Source organism: Peromyscus leucopus, chromosome 9, assembly GCF_004664715.2.
Source record: "Peromyscus leucopus breed LL Stock chromosome 9, UCI_PerLeu_2.1, whole genome shotgun sequence".
Lineage (NCBI taxonomy): Eukaryota > Metazoa > Chordata > Mammalia > Rodentia > Cricetidae > Peromyscus > Peromyscus leucopus.
In genome coordinates, this window is record NC_051070.1 from 96842783 (window position 1) to 96865523 (window position 22741).

Sequence of the window (22741 nt, forward strand, 5' to 3'; positions counted from 1 at the left end):
AGGCATGGTATCATCAGCTCATCAAGGTCAAAAGGCATGGTAGCATACTCTTCATCAGGGTCTGAAGGCATGATAGCATACTCTTCGTCAGGGTGTGAAGGCACCGTAGCATATGTTCATCAGGGTGTGAAGGCACCGTAGCAGAGGTAGGAAGTAGCATAGACTGCAAGAGGGATGGAATCTGGTGCTCAGTCACCTTTTATTACTCTTCTTTCAGCATAGGACTTTAGGCCATGTGATTGTGCTGCCATACCCAGGGTGATTCTTCCTTTCTCAGTTAAATATCTCAGGCAACACCTTCATAGATATGCCTAGCTGTATCTCTTAAATGATTCTGAATCTAGTTCACTTGTCAATGAAGATTAACAATCATAAACATGAGTACATGTTGTAACTCAAATTTGGCTAATTTTGTCAACTCTTTTCTTTATATATTACTCAAAGTACTGGGAGTTTATAGGGAGGAACAGGAAGAATACACATATTTATTCCCTAACCTTTGAACCTATACAAAGTATTGGCTGTTGTGGCAGTTTGAAGAATTTAAGAATTAACAACAAAATTTTAAACTGGATTAACTTAATGATATTGTTCAACACTTGAATTACTGGAAGCATATTGCATCCATCCAAGGAAAGTTTGCCTTACAGAAAACAAGGTTTGGATGGGAAGTGGGTGCACATCTTAGCGATACAGAACGTGTTTAACAAACATAAAACTTTAGTCTCAATAAGGGTCTTAAAAGGAAAAGAAGAAAGAAAAAGATACCGAGCAGGACATTATTAGAAAGGAAAACAAAAAGATTTCTAGGGAAGAAATAAAATACTTTTATGGGGTTCAAGTCATTCAACAAATTACCTGAAGATCTGACCTACTCCTGTAGTAGATGAGAGAATGCTGGCTTAGATAGGAAATCTACTCAAATGATCACAACAGCAGAGTGATGAATGGGAACTGTTATTAATTTTCAGTGACTGTGTGTTCTTCAACCCCACTATTATATACCCAATGACTGCATTTAAATCTGTATTAGTTCTTCCCTTTTCATGATAGTTTATTGAATGCCTATATTCTTGATATTAATATAAACTATCTTAGACATAAGATGAACAGGAATGAATAAAATGTATTCTGGTTATTCCCTTGGTGCAGTGCAGGAAACATCATTCAAGAACATTGTTACAGAATGTAGCAAGTACAATGGTAGGGACAGGTGAAGTTTGAGGGACCACACAGCTAAACCAGAAGCAGTCAAGAAGTCCTTCTTGGGCCAGAAAGATTACTCCTCAGATGTGCTGCTAAGCCTGGCCATCTGAGTTTGATCCCCAGAACCTACATGGTAAAGGAGAGAAGTGACTCCTGAAAGTTGTCCTCTGATACACACACACACACACACACACACACACACACACACACACACCACAGGAGAGGAAAAGAGGTAGAGAAAGAGGAGAAAGAGAGGGAGGGAGAATACATAAATAAAAGTTTATAAATATCTTTCTTGGAGGACATGTGCAAGAGGTGGATAATGGGGTGGAATCCTTGAGATGCTGTCTTATGGACATAATGTGGCCACAGTAGTCAGAAACTCAGAGCATTTGTAGCTGTGGTGTCTACAAAGGGTCTACATAAGATTGAGGCCCTAAATAGTTAATCATAGATGGGGAAGGAGCTCCTGGCTCCCAGAGCTGCCTGAGGGAGCTAGTGATTGTGCAGGGCTGCTGGGGGAGAAAATGGTACTCTTTTTTTTTTTTTTTTTTTTTTTTTTTGAAAAGCAAAGGTGTGTTTATTTTGCATGTAAAATAATGCTTGTAGTGTTCAAATCTAATCATGAAGATTTAAAGCCTTTTGAATTAGTTAACATCTGGCCAGCTTTAGACAACTGAATAGTTACACAGATAGAGAAGCAGGCAGAACATCTGTAAACAAACACTTCTGGAATGTGCTGTGATGTGTGTCTGGTCACACACACACATGTAGTTTAGAACTGTTCACACCTTACAGACTGGGAGGTTGAGAATTGAAAATCGTACTCTTTAGTGGTTTAGCCAATGACCAGTTACCCATGCTCCAGTGAGTAGTTCAACACACATACCAGCTTGGGTGGCCCTGTTTAATCCCAGTGAGTCACAAAGTCAAAACATAACACATATGAAAGGGGGATGGAGACATGGTGGGAGGAAGGGGAGGGTTGTTATTGGTAGGAGGAGGACAAGAGAGTAGAGGAATGAGTGTGGCCTGATGTGTTATATGTATGATTGAAACTGTCAAGTAATAAGCTTTAAAATCTTTATTTCAGCTATCATTTGTTTTCTGCACTTGTGCTATGCCAGTATTTAGATATACCAAGCCTTATTCTACATCTGTCCCACCCTATGCCTTAATCACTCATACAACATCCACAGCTGAGCTTTCTTTAAGACTCACCTGATGTGTAGTTTCTTTAGATAAAAGACAATCTGAGTGGCACAGTTAAAGTTTCCCACCCTGCTTTTTAATAAGAGCCTGCTGTTTCTTTCAGATTTTAGAGTTGTAAATAACAATTATTAAAAATAAATAATATCTGTCCTAACACAGCTACTACTTTCATTTACTTGAAACTATAACAGCATGGAACCAATACTCTTGTCTAATTTCTTCAGTATTGTATTCCTAGAAGCTGGCAAAGACAAGATAAAAATTTGCGGCATTAGCTTGACCGATATTGTTTGGGGATTCATTAATTAGCATGTGATTATTTTGGCTTTAGGCATGTCTTTCTTGTGTTGCTTTCTCATGTTTGTTGATTTTACTGTTTGTCAGCTACCCAGGGACTGCCTGCATGGGCTAGTTGCCTTCCTCTGCTGTCTTGTAGGCAAAGTTTCACACTTTTGCATTCCAGAAGATCCCTTTGTCTCCTTGGGTTAGTGCCAGATATTCAGCCTCTTGAAGGACTTGAATTCTCTGTTGCTAACTCTTTAAAATATGTTAATTTCTTTTTTATATGGTACAGTAATTGTGCATATTTATGGTGTAGAAATGATGTTTTAATATTTGTACACACTTTGCCATGTTCAAATTGGGGTAATTAGCAAATCTACTCTCATATATTTGCCCTTTGTTTTTTTTTATGAGAACATAAAAAGTAAACAATTTTCTTCTAGTCATTAAAAAATACATTATTATTACCGGTAACTACCTAACTTGCACCAGAACACTGTAGCTGACCGGCATCTTGCCATCCTCTGTGTTTCCCCACTATGGGTCCCAGGATCTAAGACCCACTATTCTACTTTCTACTAATATGAGACCAACTTGTTAAAAATTTCACATATGACTGATCTCATACAATGTTTGTCTTCTAATAGTGTCTGACTTATTTTGGTTGATATAATATACTTTAGCCATGTGTGCTAGTTAGCAAAAGGGAGAGAATATCAATTTTTATGGTTGGATAGTATTGTATTTTGTATATAAAAATATTCTTTATTCATCCATTTCAGAATTCATTTCTTAGCTACTAGGAATAATGCTTTCATTATCATGGAATGCAAATAACTCTCTCAGTAGTGAATTTATTTCCTTGAGATAGGAACCTGTTAGTGGGACTGGTGGATAATATGGTAATTTAACTTTTAGAGTTTGAGTTGCCTTCACATAGTTTCATAATTTCTATGTTAAGTTTTAAGAGTATTTGCAATGTGTGAGACTTTATCTTGCCCATATTCTCAAACATTTATTTTTTTTATATAATGGCCACTCAAATGGGAGTGAGATGATCATGTACTATAATTTTGATCCAAATTCCTTTAATGATATATAATGCAAACTTCTCTGGAACTCTGGGTTGTAGTCTGGCTATCCTTTGCTTTACATCTAGTAACCACTTACAAGTGAATACATACAGTGTTTGTCTTTCTGAGTCTGGGTTATCTCACTCAGGATGATACTTTCTAGTTCCATTCATTTGCCTGCAAATTTCATGATGTCATTGTTTTTCTCTGTTGAGTAGTACTCCATTGTGTATATGTACCACATTTTCTTTATCCATTCTTCAGTTAAGGTGCATCTAGGTTGTTTCTAGTTCTGGCTATTATGAATAGTGCTGCAATGAACATAGTTGAGCATGTGTCCTTGTGGTATGATTGCGCATTCATTGGGTATATGCCCACCCTAAGAGGGACACGTGGATCACCCTGGGAAGGGGAAATAAATGAAATATCTGAGTCAACCGGGTGTGAGAGGGGCAATGGAGGATAGAGAATGGGGAATGAGAACATATGGGAATAGAATGTTCGAGCTGGAACAGGAATAGAGTGGGAGAACAATGAAAGAGATACTATGATAGAGGGAGACTTCATGGGGATAAGGAGAAACCTGGTGGTAGGGAAGTTCCCAGGAATCCACAAGGATTGCCCCAGCTTAGACTACTAGCAATAGTTCTCCTGATAGCACACATTGAAAAGAGCACCCTTCCCCCAGTGAGTGTGTGGAAAATCACATGGCTGCCAACAGTGCTGACAGATTTCTTCATGCTCCTTCTGTTCCTTTCTTTTGTGTGTTTATTCTGCTGCCAGCATAACATGATTTCAGTTATCATTGCTTTGTAGTATATTGCACAATTGGGTAGTATAATACATGCATCTTTGTTCTTCTCTTGAAGATTGCTTTGGCTACTGATGGGCTTTTCTGCTTTCACACAGATGTGAAGGTGCTTTCTGTATGACTGAGATTAATGTAGGCATTTTTATGGGATTACATTGAATCTGTAGATCACCTTGTGTTGTCGTAACATTTTAAATAGATTACTTCTCCAGGTCCAGGGTATCCGTTTATATCTTTCTATTTATTTTATCCTCTTCAATTTTTTTCATCAACCTCTAAGAGTTTTCATTATGGAGATCTTTCACATCTGGTTAGACTTATTTATACCTAGATTTTTGTCTCTTGTTGCTACTGAAAATGAGTTTTCATTCCTTATTTCTGTTTCAGTTAGCTCCCATTGGCATATGGAAGTGCCACTAATGTTAGTAAGTTGAATTTATATCCTACAATGTTGTTGAATATATAACTCTTACCTTTTTCTAGTGGCATCTAGTGGTGTCTGTTTGTAAGATCCTGTCATCATCCAATAAAGGCAATTCAAAGCCTCTATTCCTAGTGGTATTTCCCCTTACATCTTTCTCGTTTCTACCTAGGAAAATAAAAGTGAGCAGAGTTGGAATCCTTGGGTTAGCAAGATGGCTTATATAACAGGGCTAGCTGCACAAGCCTGATGGCCCGAGTTCAGTCCCACAAACTCACATAAGGTTGGAAAGAGAGAACCTGCTCCCAAAAGTTAAGTTTTTCCTTTGTACACACACAGTACACACACACACACACACAAAACATGGTACATGGTTTTAATATTTTTATATTTGTGAAGGCATGTTTTATGTATAACATATGATCTGTTTTTCATAATATTCCCATGTTGTTAAGGAGAATGTATACAGGCATTGGGTGCAATGTTCTGTAAGCATTCACTGTATTCATTTAGTCTAGACCACATTTAAATCCCATTTCTTGATTAATTTTCAATATCACTGGAAGTTGGTTGAATTCCTTCAATTTTTATTTCTATGTATTATTTCTTCCTTTGGCTTTTAAGAGTGCATCCTGATTTTCCAGAGTGCCTGAGTTTAGTTCCCAACACCAACATCGGGTGGTATACAATGACCTCTAACTATAGCTCATATATGCATGCACACATACACCCCATTTAAAAATTTTAAAAATCAATGTTAAAAAGTCCATAAGTCTTTGTTTGTGTGAGGCATTTTTGCCCTTTAGCGTGCAAGGTAAGCTTTGTTATTTGTAGTATTTGTGGTGGTCTCCTTTTCTCTTTCTGGGTTTTGAAGATATCAACTCAAATTTTCCTCTTCACGATTTCTGCTGAAACTATGGCTGACAAGCTAATGTAGGTCCATCATAGTTTCATCATGGCTTCACAGTTTCCTTTTGCTACTGCTATTGTTCTGTCCTCATGTTTGATATTTGCCAGCTTGATGGTCTTTCCCACCCCCATTCCCTTTCAAGAACACCCACAGTGTAAAGATTTGCACTCTTTGTAATGCCCCAGATTTCTAGATGTATTCCTCAATCTTGTGTTTTTTCTTTCATTTCCTTTGACGAGATTATTTCAAAAGACCCATCATCATGTCCTTACTGGACATAATCTACTGTTGAAACTTTCAAATGCACTCTTATTTTATCTTTTGGTTTTTACCTAAAACATTTCTGTACCTTGAAGTATCTAGGTTCTTGATACATTTTCTATGCAGAATTTGGATGCCTTTCCTGGTCCGTTTGATGTGCTGATATTCATTGTATCTGTGGTTCAACTTATGGAAAAATGCTGTTGCACATAAACTTGCATCACCAAAGATGAAGTACATAGAGCTAGATAACAAAAATTATACCTAATTATTTCATTTCGTAACATTTAGAAAATGACTGCCCTTTTATCTCACAAAGCTCACTGTAGCACCATGAGTATACCACCATCCTCATCAATTTTTAAGAATAGAATCTGAATTTTCATGGACAAAGTGTTAGTAAGATGGGGTCTAGAAAGCAGGAATTGGGATTCTCACTCCAGGGCTATGGCGGTGGAACCCAACTTCTGCTCTTTGGGATTGCTATGCTAGGAGTAGCAATAGTTTACTGAAGATATAAATAACAGGAATGACTGTGATAAAACATGATGTGTAATGCTAGAATAGGATAGATTTTATAAGAGAATAAATCTTGCTAATTTGAGTTCCAGACATTTACACTAAGGATCAGTCCTTACTGCTCCCCCTAGGGACATTGCAAAATATGAATGTGTATAATGCAAAAACAAGATTGAGCCAATTCATAAGCGTCTTAGTTAGGATTTTTATTGTTGTGAAGAGACATCATGACCAAGGCAACTTTTATAAATAAAACATTTAGTTGGGGTGACTTGATTACAGTCACAGAAGTTCAGTCCGTTATCATCTTGATGGGGAGCATGGAGGCATGCAGGTAGACATGGTGCTGGGGAGGTAGCTGAGAGACCTACATCTTGCAGGTAATAAGAATTTGATTGACACACTTGGCAGTATCTTGAGCATATGACACCCCAAAGCCCACCCCCACAGTGACACACTTCCTTCAACAGGGCCACACCCACTCCAACAAAGCCGCACCACCTAATAGTGCCACTCTCTATGAGATTATTTGGACCAATTATGTTCAGACTACCACAATAATTGCATTGCTGTTCTGGCTTCCCTATTGCCAGCAGTATCAATTTTCATTGTTCTTCAGAGAAAATTGGCACAGTAATGTACTGAAAGTTGCCTGATCAGGAAAATGTGTTGATATTTGAAGATGGAAGAGTGTGACTTTTACTAATGGCTGGTTGTGTAATTAATGGTGAAACACATAATAATTAGAAAAATTACTTCTTAAAGTTAGTAAACTCTGAGTATTGCCCTTCACCAATGTCAAACGCTCATATTACCTACATTGAAATAGGATTAGTTTTGATAGGAATAATCTGAATTGTACAAATTATAATGGAAAACAAAATGTGTAATAACAGATGGGTAGAGTAAGTTTTTGTATTTCTTAACCTCATCACAAGGAAACAGTGTCTTTAAAATAGCTTAATCCAACCCTGGTAGACTTCAAGTTGTAGTTGTACTCTGTAACTGCCTTGATTAAGGAGAACTAGAGGCTTTTACAGCCATCAGAGGGTGCTCACCTCACCTGTGTTTCAAGCCATTCCATCCCTGCTGTGTGTGCAGGTGTTGATTAGGTAAGGGCCTAGCTATACCCTACTCATAGTCTTTGATTAATATCTATTTCCATCATTTTACAAGGACCTAATCAAATTTTGTATTCACTAATCAGAATTCATTTTGATTAATGCCACAGTTAATCACACGAGGAAATGGAATACAAAGTAGTATGTCACTGGTTGAAATTTGCTTTTCCTAGTGGAGTACAAGCATTGTCCTTACTTGATTATCACTTGTTGTGTATGATACACAGTATTCTAAATAATAGAAAGATGCAAAATACAGTTTTCACAGAACACATCTGCGTGGTGTTAAAGTTATTGATCACTCTGAGTTCATGAGGTCCAGGATTAACAAAACAATCTTTCAGTAAACCATGGTAGACATCTGCTGGATTGTAAAATTCTATAATCTTCTGACTTGAATTATAAACAATTCCTATTTCTTTTCCAAATCAAATTCAAATGGATAATGTTCAGCTCAATTTTTACATTCTTATAATGTTTTCAATTTTATGATATTTTTGGTATGTCTCTTATTCTGAAGTCTAGTCAAAATATTTTTGAAATTTTCAAAATAATAATTTAATACACATTTAAATATGAACATAATCATTATTTGAGTCTTAGCCATAATTTTCATCTCTGCTAGATGATTGAAAAAAATAGATCTTAAGTGAAAAACATTTCTTTCAAGGATATATATGTATATGTATATATATACATATATATGAATGTTTTAATTAAAATATGTTATACAGTAGTTATTCATCTAACTTACATTTATTAGGAGCGTGTGTGTGTGTGTGTGTGTGTGTATGTCTGTGTGTGTGTGTATGTCTGTGTTTGTGTGTGTCTGTGTCTATTGGCAAGTGGTGGTCTGAAAGGTACAGTTGTAACTAATGCTGAAAACACATTTACTTTAGAAAACTCACCTCCAGTTGCATTCCATGTCATAATCTGCTTTATACACCTTGACTACCTCTTCATGGGTCTGCAGAACACATTTTGCTGTGTCAGGAATTCTTTCTGCTCTTTGCTTTGCCTGTTTTCTCATGTTTCATCTCTCTACCCTCCTCTGGCTTTTGCAGTTGTAAGGATGGGTTTAGCTCCGGCATAAAGCACACTGAGTATCAAGGATGGGAGCAGCATGGTATGTGTGAGTACATGCAGTCAGTATCACTGCTGCTCACTGTTATTCATGTAAGTCTCTGATAGTTGTCAGGCTGGAATCCACAGGTGAATAAGATACAGGAGCTGAAAAATTTTTGTCACAAATGGCCTTGTAGCCATGGTGACATCTCGGTGAAGCTGTTTGTCCACTTGTTTGTTGTGATGGTGTCATGCATGGAAGCATGGTCTGTTATAGTGATAGCAAATGACATTTGAGAGTGACCATGATAATTCTATTTATTGGATATTGGAAAATGATCTTACTTTATTCCATTCTCCTGAAAAAAAACATAGTTTGCATATAGCATCTTCTTCTTCAAGGTACACATAAATTGGCTTGCCTTTCTTCTTTATCCTTTCATATTTTTTAAAATACTGGTGGTCAAACTCAGAGCAAAGCAACCATTCCACTACTGACATATTTGGTAGTGATAGTGAGTGATGCTTTTTCCTGCCTCAGGTTTTTAGGACACTAGAATTTTAATCGATGCTTTAATATGCCCTTTCTACTTAGTTGTTTAAACATGCTTACTGTAAAGCAGTCTGTCATGTAATATCTGCAGACACCTCCTAAGCGTCTTATTTAGTTCCTCCCAAGCCCTGCTATGTTGTTCCTACTTAGAGGCCATGCCATGTGATTAACCAGGAAATAAATTTAAAAGTGATTAAGGACTCACATGTTCTCAGAAAATCAGTGATGGTTACCTCTTGCTACTCAGGCATGTCCCATGACATCATAGCTCCACTTGCAGGAACAAGAACAGAACGATGGATACTTCCTTGACGTCAGTGCAATCAATACAAACTAGACAGAGCCTGTGTCAAATCCCAAGATTCCTAAGACTAGACTGAAGACCAGTTGTGAAAATGTCAGTCAAAGCCAAAGCCAAACTTTTGTTTGGAATGTTGAGGGAAATGGCCAGACCCAACTATGTTGTTGGTGTGAGGTTTAGAATATATTTCAGCTCATGGGATGCAGTGTGTGTCAGAAAGGACACCAGTGGGAAAGGTGAGTCTCAGATTACAGAATTCAGTTTACTGTTGACAAAGCAGAGCAGGAAAGGCTCATACATCATTACATACAATAAAATTTCTGACAATTATTCCAAAAGTTATATGAGTGTTTAAAAATGAATGATGAGTACAATTGCATGGGATGGCAGTGTAGGAGACAGTGCCCTCATGGCATCCCCATTGAAATTCATTCCTAGTCTTCCTGGCTGCTGCTCCTATAGCTCAGTGTGCACATGGCAGGGGCAATGGTGAATGAGAGTGGCCATAAATTATGGTCAGGGACTGAGTTCTTTTTGCATAATGTTCTGGTTGATGATGATTTAAATAATGAGACAGACGTGCCACCACCCAGGAGCTTCTATCACAGGAGGAAAGACAATAACCAATAGCTGGAAAACAAATATGAGGTGTAACAGTGACTGAGAAGTACGAAGAGAATATAATATAGCACCAAAAGGGTAGGTGGAAGGGGTTGCCAATGCAATGGGGCTCTCTCTCTGAAAGTGGGCACTTGTGGAGGCTCCAGTGATGGGCAGACTTTAGAGATGGAAGAGTCTTTTGGCTTGAAAAACAACAGACATACAATTTGAGGTAGTAATGAAATTGTTGTGTCTCAGGGAGCAAATCCTGGAGCATGGTGAGCTAGACATAGAGGCATGGGATGAAATCAGTGGTGATTTTTGAGACATAGGCTAGGCCAGACACGGTGGGCTTTTACGCTGTGATAAGAAGTCTGGCTTTTGTTCCAAGGGTAATTGCTTTTTCTTTTTGAAATGTTTTTTTTTTTCTTATCCTGTTTTTATCTTGAAATTATTTGTCTGGAGACATCTTTCAAAAAGTTTGAAAGAAAATGTTTGGTTTAGGAAAAAAAATCAAACTTTTGACTGAGAAAAATGTCTGTATAGAAAGATTATGTGGCAAATGAAGCCAAATTTGTCTACTTAGTGTGACCTCCTTTTGCCACTGTTTTCTCCTCTGCCCCCTTTTCCTCCCCTCATACAAAGTATAGCTTCAGTGCTGTCTCCTGGCTGTTTTACCTCAAGGGCCATGCCCCATGTAGGACTGTATGGGCTGTTAACTCCAAATGCCAGTGGCTATGAATCAGTGAGAACAATAGACTGGACAGGTAGACAGCAATGCCTGTGGTTATGACCGAGGCTGTCCCAGAAGGTTTTAGGGCCAAGAACATGGGAGTAAGGAATCTGGGTAAGGACACTGAGTGTTACATAGACATCAGGGAGAATGGGAGCTGTCAGGAGGCTGAACTGATGGAGGACAATTAGAGGCTGAGGAATGAGTCCACCATGCACACAGAGGTGCTGACCCTTGGCCAAAGAATGTCAACGGCATTTCACTCAAAAATGGAAACTTGGGGAATTATGTACATTCTGTCCAGAGACCAAAGTAGATACACTAAAAACAATTTCAATATAGTAAGATTTAGGATGTCTGAGTAAGATAGATAACATATCAGTATCCAACCCTGTTGATAGGATAAATAGCATAAAGTATCTTGGTTATTATTTCAAATAATGCAGTTTCTTGTAATGAAGATTTGTAATTTACCTATACTCTCTTATTGTATTTGTAGAATAGTTAATTTGTTTTTTGTCCTCTAGAAGTATTTTTATATAGCAGTTATTCAATCTATGTAATTATAAAATTGAGAGTTAAGGGTAATGGGTTTGGGGAGATGACTCAGTCAGTAAAATATCTGCTGTGCAAGTGAGAAATACGTATTATGTTTAATTTAGTTTAATTTAAATACAAGTGTATTTAAATTTGTTTATTTATTTATCCAAAGGGGATAAAGTCATAAAAATGTTCAGATGTATAAAAATGAAAGCTTGTCTGAAGAAATGCATAAGCAGTTGAGAAGACTGGATGCTCTTCCAGAGGACCTGGGTTGAATTCCCAGCACCCACCTTGAAGCTTGTAACTGTTTGCTACTGCAGTTCCAGGGGACCTGGCATCCTTTTCTAGCCTTGGTGGGCACCAGGCATAGATGTGGTATACAGACATACATGCAGACAAAACACCCATACGAAATTAAATTAAATTAAATTTAAAATAAAAATTAAAAAGAAAAATGGAAAGGGATGCTAGAGAGTTAATTTTTAGCAGAGAAGCAAAAAGTCAAAGTTTTAATATCAAAATAAGAATGAAATACTGTGGGAAAGCTTCAGTCTCTGAGAGCGCTGAGAGCCTCTCTTAGAGGCTCTGTCTTTACAAATCGATTTACAAGATTAATACTGGACACCTCAGAGTGACAAAGGGGAGGGGACTGCAGACTGAGCTGTGGTCCCGAGGGAACCCTTTTCTAGGGAACAAAGAACGTGGTGTTGAGGTAGGATAGAGAGACATAAAATCAGAGAAGGTGGGAGAGAAAGGCACTTCCAGCCCTGGGATCCAGACAAAGCCTCTCACTAGCCGAGAGTCGGGAAACAAACACAACCGATAAGTTACAACTGTTTTGAGGATTGCCTGCAGAGAGAACACTTTTCTAAAAGATCCCCTTGTTGCACGAATCCCAAATGGTCTTATAATAAAAACCTGGAGACAGATATCAGGATTAAAGCTGAAAGATCAGAGAAGCAGAGGAAGTCACAGCCACTACCTCTTACCTCACCAACTCCTCAGTCTGACAGAGCCTCTACAAGAGAGCGAATTCCTGTCTCCTCCTGCCTTATATTCCTTTCTCTGCCAGCCATATCACTTCCTGTCTCAACCTTCCTAGTGCTGGGATTAAAGGTGCATGATCCCAATTAAAGGTGTGTGCCACCACTGCCGAGCTATTTCTCTTTTAGACTGGATTAATCCCATGTAGCCCAGTGTGGCCTTGAAATCACAGAAATTCAAATAGATCTCTGCTTCTGCATCCTAAGTGCTAGGATTAAAGGTGTGTGCCACTACTGTCTGACCTCTGTGGCTAACTCTGTGACTAGCTCTGTCTTCTGATCTTCAGGCTAGCTTTATTTCTTAGATTATAAATATCACCACAGCCCTCCAGCTAATGAGTCATGTGTAAAGTCAAAATGTGAACTTCAACTTTTTCTGCAAGTAAACATAAACAATGTTCCTCACAAACCAACTTACAATTTCATTAACTGAAGAAAATTCTTTATCTTAAGCAAGCCAGGTCATTTTTGTTTGTTTTGTTTTGCTTAATTTTTAAACTTAACTGAATATTTGAACCTGGTTATATATTACATCCTTTGAGCAATGTGACTTCAAATGCCCCAGAAACAACCAATCTCACTCTGCACTCTGTCTCTGTCTCTCACACACACAGACACACACACACATACACACATGCACACACACACACACACACACACAAACACACACACATGTAGGAGAGGGTAAAGGGAGAGGGGGTTAAGAGGGGAGGGGAGAGGAGGGATGGGATTGATTTAGGGGTTCTTTGGGGGGGGTTGAGAAAGCATCTCATTATGTAGCCAAAGATTGCTTGGACTTGCTGACAGAGAGAATGGGATGGAGTTGAAGATGTCAGCACTGAGTAGCAGGGCTGATTTCCACACATGAGGACACTGTATACAGCAGTGAGCTGGCATCTCTTACTGCAGGATCCTTAGGACTTGGAGTTGGTGTGAGGTTTGCACAAGCAGCCAAATGAAAAAACGTGGGTGATGACTCTGCAGTGTGGGTCTGAAGGTCACATTAACCACTCTGCCCTGCTAAGAAAGAAGTATTCGGTTGTATTTATCCTTGCAGACCTTGAAAGACCTGGAAAAATCCTTTCCTGTACTACATCAGTTCACTCTGCTTTCCCCTCCAGTCTCCTCCTTTGCTCAGAATATATTTTGTCTTCCGTTGCCAGTGCTTTGTCTCCATCACTCAAACTGCTCCAGACTTCCCATGACCTACAGAAAGTGACTATGAAGTCATCAGCTGGGCCTGCAGTATCACAAGCTTGGCATTGAACTCCTTATAGGGTGCATGTTTTACCTTGCTTTTAATACCTTCCCTGTTCCCGTTGCTAAGACCTGTTCTGTATTGCACTTCACTCTTTAATGGTATCTCTTTTCTTTATCCTGTTGAACCTATTATCTTTGTTTAACCCCAGAAACTGTTTTATCACAGGCCTTAGTCTCCAGGGATAGCTCTATTGTTTTATTCCTGCATTCAGTTCAACCATTCCCTTCACATTCCCCAACTATTATATCATACAATGGCTGAGTGCTGGAGATACAAAATAAAACAAGCCTTGGCATGGTCTTTGGAAACTCAGAATGATGTTGTGCATGCAAATTCATAATATTCTGGTAGCACATGATCTGTCTTTTTATATGTTTATTTAATGACAAGCTGGAAAGTATATATGGGTTATTTTATTTCTCTGATGGGCTGCTATGTGTAAGAATGAATTTGTATAATAATCATTGTTGTTTGTTTAGCTTAGGATTTATCAGGCATGTTTCTGAGTGAACCACCTGAATTAATTCAGTTTTTACAACACTCTTTTTCCTCTCACTCCCCAGCATTTTCCAGATGAGGGAAGTGACATACAGGGTTAAGTAACTGGTAAAAGGTCATGTAATGGCCAGTAGAAGTACATGGATGCATACTCTCAGGTGAACTAGCTAATGAGCTCTCCCTGCCTTTATGGGAAAGCATACTACCACTTATAGCATACAGTCATTCTCCATTTTGCTTGGCTAGATGAATGTAACATCTTTTTCTATATACTAATACTGTTGTTACTCTCTCAGATACCATAGGTCTAAGAAGTGTATCATGTGCCAAAGTTATTTAGTAAACAAAACAAAATCAGAGTGTGGCTACACCATTTGGGTACATTCTTCTCACAACTACTTTGGTCTTAGTGACAGGACTTGAGTTCTAGACACAGTGTCCTTCTGACCTAAAAAGCCTACCAAGACCCTCTTCCAGAAATAAAAAAAGTGCAAAACTAACCTGTGGCTTCTGCAGAGTATCAAAATGCAGAACACCATTGCTTTCACACACTGATAATAAATTGTGATAGAGGTTACTGTTGCCACATTGTCATACAGTGGAATTGGATGGGAAATAATCCTTTCCTTCAGAAAGCAGGGCTGGTGTACGTAATTGCTGTGTGTCCTTATGAAGGTACTAAGGTGACCCTGGTCTTGGACACCTGTATCACCATTCACAGTGTAGCTACAGGGGCTGTTACTTTTTATCATTGGCTTAATATACAAGATGAAAAGATTCATCATTGTTACTCTTCAGTATAACCTGAAGATGCTGCATAAACTTACAAAAGAATCTCTCCTATAATGCATACTTACACTGTAATTGGAAAAGAAGCAACAACATATTGTCCAGTTATTACAAATCCAAATTTTCAACTAAACTCAAAATAGTAATGAGTCATGTTTTTAAACTTTAAATGGGAACATATTCAATATTTATCCTGTTCCATCAATGTTTTTTATTGCTTTTCATTTCACATAAAATATGGAAAGTATTCACTGAGTATATTTTTAATACTTTAGTTACTCAGAGATTGAATTCTGTTTAATAATTTAATAGATGAAATGAAATCAAAATAAAGCATTTGCTTACATAGGTACTGTGCTAGCCTGGGAGTGTATTTAGGAAATCAATTAATCATTTATAACCAAACCTTTTTACAGGGCAAACAAATTATAAGAAAATGTAATTAAAATCAAAATAATGGAGTCCTAATGAAGTTGAAGGTAATGCTATTCTGTTGTTACTGAGATTGTCACTTTTTGTTTCTTCCTGGGGAACATTGATTTGAAACATCAATTGTATTTTTACCAAGGCTATAGTTTATGGAAATGGGATGCTTAAACCTTTTCAAAATAAGAAGAAAAGCATAATTTCAATGGCATATGCAAAATATATACTCACCTTCTGTTTCTTGTGAATAACCTGATATTCTCAATATAAATTTTTAAGGTAGGTATTTGGTGAGTACTGTGGAAAACTCAACTGCAGTTAAAGAGTAGAAAGTATGTATGAGATTAGAACTTTGGAGTTGTGACTAGGGGGGAAATGGATGTCAGCATGCTTGGATTTTATTTAGAGATGCGTAGACATGGTTACTGTTTCTCTATGAAGCTTGTCTGTTTAGTTAATCTGAATCCACAATAAATACCTGGCAAATATTTTCCCTGAAGACTTTGATTCTAGTTTAGCTTTGATTTCAAGTCTTCACCTGTAGAAAGCCGTGATGTAACTGTTCATTATGGAAATGATGAAGTAAGCTGATCTCCCTATATTTTACAAATTAAACTTCAGAGGGATTTGCCTTCTTGTTTTACTTACACAATGCATTTGTGGTTCTAGATATTGAAACAACATACCAAAGAACCAGATCATTTATTTATCATCATTATATATCCTTGGAGAGACAAGCATGTTTGTTTTGTTTTGTTTGAATCTGTAAATAGAATAAGAACAGTGGAAGATCCCACCTTCTCCTGTTGCATGACTCTACCTGGTTGTCTTCAGGAAATTACTCCCCAGTATTTGAGCATATGTATCAAATAATGATAAAGCTTAAAAAGTGTCTAACAAGAGTGGCTTTGGAACAAGAAGTATAGATAAATACACAGTGAACTGCAGATGTACTATGTGTGTAGCTAGAACATTGCCATTGAAGTCTACCTATTGTCATTATTCAACTTAGTCCTTGAAGGACCATCTTGCCCAAGACCAATGTCCTTGAATTGAGTCATGGACCTTGTTTATTCAAGTAATATTATATCCTCAGGTCTCTGATGGAGTTGAAGACAAGATAGTTATAGTTTTACAGTTTTCCTTGTTACCAAATTCAGAAAAGTAACTTACATAAGATATATGAAGTGAATAAGGTTGAGAAACATAAAAGCTTAAGTTGTTTATGCAAGAAAATATTTTAAGGTTTAAAAAGATATTTTTAGGATGGTAATACAAGTTATTGTAAAATGTAATTTAGGTATAAGACTTTAGACTCATAAAGATAGGATAGATAATAGAGTAATTTCTCTGAATATGCCAAATACAAATGGATTGGACATTGTGGATGCAATTCTTACCTGTTCACTGTTCTTATTGTATATAGTTTTACTATGTTAGCATTAAAACCTTTCTTTTCAATTAGACAAAAAGGAGGAAATGTTGCAGAATATTTGTTTATATTATAAAGATGTGTCTCTGCCTAAGGTGCCTTCTGACTGGTTTAATAAAGAGCTAAATGGACAATACCTAGGCAAGAGAGAATAGAACAGACTTCTGAGCAGAGAGAGCAAAACTGCAAGGAGGAATCTAGGTGCTAGGATTTCATAAACAGACTCAGAGCAAGTTGGATGTGCCATACTAAGAAGTAACTGAGCCACACAGCAGAATACACATTCATAGAAACAGGTCAATAAATTTATAAGAGCTAGTTTGGAAAAAGCCTAAGCTAATGCCAAGCTTTCTTAATTATTCTCTAGGTCATTATTTATGGACTGACAAGAAAGCTAGTTACATTGACTGCTGACTCACAGGCTGTGTCATAATCCTTTCACGACAAAAATGGTTTTGATAATGTGTGTCTGGTTGATGGCAGCAAAGTCAATTGAATTAGACTCACTTCCCTCTCTCAGTAATCAACTTTATTCAGGTATGTCATGACCTTAAATGACTTAGAGAGTTTTAAGTGTTTATTTGTTTAATAATAAGGAGTGAATTTCACCTCATTTGCCCAAAGTGTTTCAGAAAAAGACTGTAATGTCATGGTGATCACCTAAGTGATTTTATTCACTTTAAAATACTTTAACACAATTATAGATGGCTTTTTAAACATATAAATGTTCTTAGCTCCAACATTCTCTCCTCACTCTCTCTGCAAATTGTATTACCTCTTCAGGTTGCTCTGTGTCTCCCTGTGCATGGCTTCTCACTTTGCCTTTCAGAGATTGCTGTTACAGTTTCTTATGCTTTCTTCATTCAATAATTTGTAAAATCCTTGCTTTTAAGGCAGATTTGTTTTTCTCATTATACTATCCCCAAACTGGGTTAAGGTCACAGAATATACAAAGTGGTCGATGAAATTTATATCAAATGAGAAAAACAAGCCCATAAACTGAGTACTGTGGAACCAAAAGCAGAAAAGAACAGGATTCCAATTCAATAAATTCTGAGGGTGCTATAGGGATAGATATGTTTGAAAGAGTTAATGAATTATTGACTACTTGTGCTCTGGGATGGAGAGAGGAATTTCAAATCCAGATCCTTCATTTCTTATATTGGAATATTATCATGGCAATGCAGTCCACTGACTTTATTCATTAGATTATTAACATATTCATCAAGCTCCTACTTTATGTACTAACCTGTATGAATACAGGTCCCTGGAGTACAGAAAGGAGATCCACCTTAATCAGTAAACATTTTTATGTCTACATGTTACAGAGGGATTTTAGTAACACAAGCAGAAGCTTTGAAAGCCCAAAGTTAACTAGATGAAGAACCTTGTGGATGATTTCTCTCAGAAAGAGGAATTAGAGTGTAGGTTCCACCCTGTTGTCTTCAAGGATCAGAGCTTCAGTTCCAGCCCTACCTCTCTGGTGATTGGTGGTTCATTTACATTTTGCTTTCCTTGATGAGCCTCTGTGTTGGGAAATATTATTTTAAGGTGTGTTACTTTTGGTTATGTTGCATTTGTTTAACTCCTTGAAGCTGTGATACTTTGCCTGTCTAAAACACCTGATAGTCTAATAAGTGTCTAAATGGACAATAGCAAGGCAGGAGAAAGGATTGGCAGGGCTAGCAGGCAGAAAGAATTAATAAAAGGAGAAATCTGAGAGGAGAAAAAGTAGCCAGAGAAGAAGCACATCAGGGTTCAGCCACCCAGCTACACAGCAAGCCACAGAATAAGAAATAATAAAAAGTATACAGAAATAGAGAAAAGTAAAAGCCGAAAGGCAAAAGCTAGATATGATAATTTAAGTAAAGCTGGCAAGAAACAAGTCAAGCTAAGGCCAGACATTTATAAATAAGAATAAGCCTAAGCCGGGCGGTGGTGGCACACGCCTTTAATCCCAGCACTCGGGAGGCAGAGCCAGGCGGATCTCTGTGAGTTCGAGGCCAGCCTGGGCTACCAAGTGAGCTCCAGGAAAGGCGCAAAGCTACGCAGAGAAACCCTGTCTCGAAAAAACAAAAAAACCAAAAAACAAAAAACAAAACAAAAAAAAAAACAAAAAGAATAAGCCTCTAGTCTCAGTTCCTGTGTGTAGTGAGTAGCCATTCCAGCTTGGTATTTCTCCAATACCTGTGCATTAGGTTTGTCTTTCACCTTGCTCTGTACCATGTCCCTGGGGATTCTCTGTCTAAATTTTTTTTCAAGACTGTATTTTGGAGAGCTGGAAAGTAAAGGAAGGAAGAAAGTAATTTAACAGGTTTATCTTCCCTGTTAGATTTCTTTAAAATTGAGTTGAGTCTCTGACACTTCATGCTATTGGCAGTTTATGTCAGATGATTCTTTGCTGTCAGGGCTGTTTTGTGAGTTGCAGACACTTTAGTAACATTTGTGGACATACGCACTAGGGGCTGGTAGCATTCTTGCACAGATGCAGCAGTCAATGGTGTGTTTAGATAATATGTCATATCTTTTTGTGATGATAGTTACTGTTTCTAGGGCATTTTCCATTCACTCCTTTATTCATCTCTTTCTTCATTCATCAAATGTTTATCAACTACCCACTGTTCAGCAATTTGGGGATATAACAGGAATACATAGAGATGAAATCTTTGTCTTTATGGAGCTCACATGTTCTGCTCTTGCCCCTCACTTTGCTTTGCTCTTTGAGTTATGATCTTCACTAAGCTGGGATTAAAGTAAACAACTGAGTAGATACGTAGACACATAGACAATTCAGTTTTATTTTAGCCATTTCTCATATATATTAGACAAATAACTATGATAGTGAAATGTCACTTTGGATTTTTAAGTTTCTAAAGAATTATGTAATGATCATACTTAATGTTATAAAATATTAGCATAGTTTCTTTTATTTACTAAGCTTGTTTCATGAGAAATATTTTCTTATGGTAACTAGTATAAGCCCATTTCTTCAGAATTAAAATCTGGCTATGATTAAGTTTGATTAATAGTTGAAGCAATGATTATGGCAATACTACACTCAGTGCTTAATAATAAGATCAAAACCAAGATGTGTGGTTTTTACTTATGGTTAAATGTGAATGCATTTGTTACATGACTAAAATGACTTCCTTTTTGTGAGCAGATATATTTTAGTTCATTGCATAATCCTTATGCATTTAGTATTAAATAAAGTTTTACCCAGCTATCAAGTACAGAGTAAGTTTACATAAGAAAATGAAAAGTTATTTATAACCCAACAAAGTCATTTCTAATCTAATTTTTATTTTTTGGGTAAAATATCCCCCATTTTTAATTAAGATATTGCATTTTCTTTAAACTCTATGTCAGCTTGAAAGTATGAGACAAGTCCGTTTGTGTTCCTTGCTACCTAGGGTAGACCACACTAAAAGCCTTAATGATGTCCAGATCAACCATCTGCATGTTAGACTCATCTCCTTCGTGGATTCATTTCTCTGTTTTTTAACCCTTCTAGTCTTTTGTCTCTGTGGGCAGTGAGATTCTGTAGTAGATATGAATTAGGCTGGTACTGCTTCTTCAGAAGGTATGGAAAGGAGGATGAGGTTCCTAATTAAGACGGTGAATTTTGTTTGCATTTTTCCTCTTCAATGAGTTTACACTAAGGATGAGGTAAAGATACTGGTTGAACTCTACGCAACTATGTACTCCTTGGATTTGACTAGCTAGTTTTATTTACAGCTTTCACCTGTGAAGAAAAGAATACTTTCTTGCATCACAAAACTCATATCTTTCTAACATTCTGTGGACAAAAGAGGAATAATCAACAAAGTCCTGCACACGGAAGCTTTGCAGGGTTAATAATGCATAACAGCTGCACTGAAAGACAGCGGCTCTAATGGGATTTCAGACTAAACTTGAACCTTTTATTGTAGAATGTTGATTGTACTTGAAAGAACACCTGGCAAAGTACTTACTTATATGTGAACATTTGGAAAAATCAGGAGAATCAATTATTTCAAGAAAATAATTTAGCATATATTGCCAGTAAAATTTTAGTTTTGAGCTTCCGTGCAAACATAGGGATCAGAGTTAGATCCTCAGTACTCACACTGAAAGCCACACATAGTGATACACACTTGTAATCCCAGCACTGGGAAAGTAGAGACCAGTGGATAGTGGGCCACACTAGCTGGCTAGCCTAGACTAAAGGGTTAGAGACTCTTTTTCCTAAAACAAGGTAGACATGAGGGGTGAAGAGTGATTCTCAAGGTTTACCTCAGGCTGCCATATGTACATGTACCCAGATACATGTCTATTCAGAAACACACACACACACACACACACACACACACACACACACACACACACACAGAGTTCCAAGTGAAAGTTGGGATTTTTGAAATGTTGAATGAGTTCAACAACTCAACAGATTGCTGGCACATAGTGACTTTTGTATGAAAAGCAGTTCATTTACATAATTTCACAATTCATAACAAAACAAGGCTTTACCAAACTGATATATGTTGAGTTCTGTGGTGGCTTCAAAGTACGTCCAGAATTAGGACTTCTAGCTTGTCAGTCACCTCCCTGGAGAATCTTGACCTTCAGAGAATTCAAAGAAAATAATAAATTGCATCAAAATACACATAAAAGCAGAAAGAATCTACTCAGTTGTAAACCAGTGAATTTACATTTTTCACAAAACAAATGATCTATTTGAGTATGCAGAGTTTAAGATTATTATTTAAAAATAAATGTTGAAGCACATAAGCACATTCTCTGACTTTTCATTTCTAATGTGACTATAGCTATAACTCAAATAATAAGTTTTCTATATTTTTCTTAGTAAAAGAGGTCTTGAGACCAAAACAGTTAAGATGGCTCTACAATGTGGAACCAGTTCTACAATGGTTCAAATAATTTTCCTGTCTTTTGAGACAATAGTATGCATTTTCTCTCTCTTTAAAGCTTTTCCTCTTTATTCTTGAAATTTTATAGATTTGGTTATACAAGCAAAATGACTCTACAGTGTCACAGGGATGAAAAAGGAGTCTCTTCTGAAATTACAAAACATGTATTTGCATCACAGTGTAGTTTTAGCTCACCTTTATTTAAATATTTGTAAACTGTGAATTGAGAAATAGTATTTTTTTATTCAGCATATTTGAATATTATATAAATGATTAATTTTTAAACAGAATGTCCCATGTCTTTCTTGTAGAAAACACTTTATGCTGGTGAGATGATTCATTGGATAAAGGCACTGGCCTCCACCTCTGATGATCCGAGTTCAATTCCAAGAGCTGACGTGGTGGAAGGAGAGACCCACATCCTTAAATTTGTCCTCTGACCTTCACAGCACAGCATGGCATGTGCCTCCCTTGCACTCTTAACTTGCTAGAGAAAGTCTGTGAGCCTTCACACATGTCTGTGGTGTGCACTGATGATCTTCTCACCCACTGACCCTTTCTTATGCCGCCTTACTCCCCTCTTCTACCTGATAACTTTTGGCTACATTCATAGATCTATCTTCCTTCCTACATTTATGCCTTCCATATGTGAGAGAAGACATATAATCACTGTCTTGTGAGACTGGTTTATGTCATTTGTCATGATGACTGTCTTAGTGTTTCTTTCTATTGTGGTGATAAAACACCATGGCAAAAAACAACTAGGAGAAA

The 22741-nt window shown here is 37.2% G+C and overlaps 1 protein-coding gene across 1 annotated transcript in view; it reads left to right on the forward strand.

Annotated features, from left to right (window-relative positions):
* Nucleotides 1-22741, forward strand: part of Znf385d (zinc finger protein 385D) — a 938498-nt gene that overhangs the window by 96717 nt on the left and 819040 nt on the right. The gene's annotated exons all lie outside the window — the stretch shown is intronic.